We start from the raw sequence: 3777 nt of genomic DNA on the forward strand, positions 1-3777 counted from the left end.
ACTATGTAGACCAGGCTGGCCTTGAACTCACAGAGATCCACCTGCCTTTGCCTCCCAAGTGCTGGGATTAAAGGCGTGTGCTACCACCCCCAGCAATAAAATGTTTTTTTAAAAAAAGAAAAGAAAATTATGACTCCCCTAGCCTCCCCTCCCCCACCCCCACCCTCTCTTCCATACTCTGAGCCATCACATGGTAAAGCATCCTTACACAGAGGTCCATCAGACAGGAGTGGGACAGTCAAGGGAGGTCTTCTCTGCAGCCCATCAAGCCTCAGTCGTTAGGATACCCCACCTGTTGCCACCCACCATCTCTGCCCGGCACTGCTTCTCTGCTGGGACTCAAAGCTCCATCTCCTCCCAGAGCTTACTTCCATACTCTGAGCCACCACATGGTAAAGCATCCTTACACAGAGGTCCATCAGACAGGAGTGGGACAGTCAAGGGAGGGCTTCTCTGCAGCCCATCAAGCCTCAGTCATTAGGATACCCCACCTGTTGCCACCCACCATCTCTGCCCGGCACTGCTTCTCTGCTGGGACTCAAAGCTCCATCTCCTCCCAGAGCTTACAGCTTGTGAGACCTGAGCAGGCTCCGGGCTCAGCCCCTCTTAGAACCACAACTTTGAGGACCTGTGAGAGGTCATCAGCATCTGTCGTTCTAGCCAGTGTCTGGTGAGCAGCCAGTGACGGAAGCAGACAGAGCCCTCTCGAACCTCCTCGAGCGTTAGGAAGTCCATGAGAGCTAAAGCTGCAGGCAGCACTGGAGCCAGAACCCAGAGTCAAGCCGGGGCTACAGAGACCCCAGCCCTGCCCCGAGCTCCAGCATCTTTGGAGCAGCAGCTGAAGACAGCTGCCCATGACCATCTCCATGGCTCAAGGTCCTGCCTCTGCAAAGCTTCTCTCAGGATGGAGGGGTTAGCAGGAGGTGAGACCCTGAGCCTGCAGCTTCCTCTTGGACTCCCTCAGTCCCAGAGTGGAGATGTCTAGCCCCCTCACACAGCATCCACAGGGTCTCCTAGAGCAGGGCCAGGAAGGTGAGACCCCTGTCTTGCCTCTCTGCTTCCTCTGGAGCCCACCCAGGCCCTTCAGGTCCCGCTGAAGTGTGTGCCTCCACTGCTGTGACTCAAAGCCTATTTTAAGTGCCTGCCACTTAGCAGTCACCCTCCTTGTCCATGGAAGCAAAAGGTCTCTGTAACGTGAATAATTCATGCTTTACTCAAATATTTAATTCTGCAGGTGCATTCCAGTGGGATATGCTCCTGACTCTGGTGCTCCTGAGACTCATCCCCAGCAGCCCAACATGACATGTATGTCTATCTGTCCTGTGCACAGGCCTGCAGACATACACCTGTGTCCAGACCAGCAGAGCCCCTGAACAGGACACCTGCGTCCAAACCAAAGAGCCAGGACCCATGCCGGGCATGGTCATGCATGCCTTTAATCCCAGCACTGGGGAGGCAAAGTCGGGTGGATCTCTGTGAAATTGAGGCAAGTCCGGTCTACATAGCAAATTCCAGGTCAGCTGAGGTTACAGGGAGGGAGATCCTGTCTCAAAAATACCAAAAAATAAAAATAAAAAGAACCATGACCCTGTTCATCATTGGCAGCAGTATGGGTTCAAATCCCCACTATGGCATGAGTTAGCCATGTCTTTGAGGGATTTACTCAGCTTATCTTATGTACTTTATAAAGGAAGAAGGCTGTGCCAAGTCAGTGGGACACAGGATGTCCACAGTGAATGCTCAGAGAGCAAACTAGTGAGTGCCCTACTTCTTGCGAGTTGTCCCTTGTTGTCCTGTGGATGGTGTCCATCGCCTGGGGCAGAAAGCCTTGTGATACTCCTATTTCTCCAGAGCAACAGATAATGTCCAGACCCCAGGGGCTCCCTTGGGTGGCCTGAGCTGCCCCTGTAACTTCAGGACAGGGCCAGACCCCACACAGCGGCCCCAGGGCAGCAACACCCAAGACAGGAAGCAGACCACACCACCACAGCTGCCTTTGGCCTCAGAGGTACCCAGTCCTCAGACCCCACACGGAAACGCCTTGCTCCTTCTGAGGGGCCCTGGCCCCCTTTCTTTCTGGGGGTGAGAAGTGAAAGTTCTAGAACATGGTGCACTGTAAGGGTATCTCCATATGGCAACTGACTTCTGAACATGAGGTCACAGGCTGCAGCTCAGGAAAGCAGAACTTGTAGGCTGGCCAGGAAGAGAACCAGGGTCATGAGGGGGCACATGGCCAGGCAGAGGACAGGGATCATGAGGGGCACATGGCCAGGCAGAGGACTTGGATCATGAGGGGGCACATGAGGAGGGCAGATGGGGCAGATACACTACCAGGCATAAGGGCACAGGAGACTTGGAACATTCCAGGCACACCAAGCAGCAGGGCTCACTGGAACGAGGGTTACATTCTGAAGAAATCTGAGGTTAAATGGGAAAGTCGGCAGAGCCAGGCCCTGTCTGTGCAGCCCTTCCTGAAACTGTGTTCAAAGACTGGATCTTGTGCCTGGTCCCGGATGAAATTCAGAGTCCAGGAGGGAAGGACAGCATGAGCAAATGGGCAGGTCTCATGTTGGTCAGTGCTCCACTCAGTACCATTTTGTTTCCTGGGCCTCAGGTCTGGGACCAGGGCCAAATGGGAGTTCCTCTGCCAAGAACAGTGTCCGCCAGCCCTCAGTTCCTTCATCCCTACATCCCGAGTCTCCTCTCCATGTGCTGCCCGCAGATGCTCGCCACTTCCTCCTCACACAGCGGTCCATCTTGTCCAGACTCTGAGCTGTGAAACACAGCAGGGCATGCTCTCCCAGCCACCTGCAGGATCTGAACCCTTGCTTGCAGCTGAGCATCTCTAAGCTATGTCAGAGGAGCTGAGGCTCCAGGGTGACTTTCAGGTGGCCTGGGTAGGTCCCTCTTGCACCTGGGAGCCATTGTGTCCCCAGCTGCAGTGAAGACAAGCTCACTCAGGACAGCCCTGTGCAGCCTCTGTGCAGGCCAAGCTCAGAGCGCTTAGCCCAAGCCCACACCACCTTCATCATCCCCTGTGTCCCACAGGGCCATACTGCCACCATCTATGTGGGCGATGAAATATGAGCAGACGTGCCTGGACCTCTGCTGCTCCCTACAAGCCCCAGGGATGACACATCAGAGACCACCACAGCCCCAGTTGTCTGCAGGGAAGCAGATCCTAATGAGAGGAAAAGGGTAGAAACCAGAGGCCTGGGGTACAGCACATGATGGTCACTGAGCCCTTGATACAGCCTAGAGAGTGTGCCCCCACCACAGAGGAAACAACTAGTTGGGCTCCAGACCCTCCACGATCCCACAGAACCAGTAGCAGGACCCTCCCCCTGCCCCCTAGGTCTAGCCCTCTCTCTGCCCAAGCGCCCCAGGAGACAGCATAGCTCAAAGAGCAGGGGTACAGGGTCTGCCAGTTCTTGGGGAATCAAGACTCTGTTAAGGACAAATGTTTGCCCCTTCAATTCACAGACTGAAATACATCCACCACAAGTGATGGGGTGGGGCTGTGGAAGGTGATTCAGTCCCCATCAAACCGGCTCCAAAACTGCTCACTGTCCCTCTTTCCATCAATGAGAATAAGAGCTAGGGCCCAGTGGCTAATTCCTATAATCTCAGCGCTTTGAAAGGGTGAGGCAGAAAGATCATAACTTTGAGGCCAGCCTGGGCTACATAGTGAGTTCCAGGACAGCCTAGGCTAGAGCAAGACTCTATCTCAAAACAGGGAGAGAGAGAGAGAGAGAGAGAGAGAGAGAGAGAGAGGGA

This window comes from Nannospalax galili, unplaced genomic scaffold (assembly GCF_000622305.1).
Source record: "Nannospalax galili isolate Female #2095 unplaced genomic scaffold, S.galili_v1.0 scaffold16016, whole genome shotgun sequence".
Taxonomy (NCBI): Eukaryota; Metazoa; Chordata; class Mammalia; order Rodentia; family Spalacidae; genus Nannospalax; species Nannospalax galili.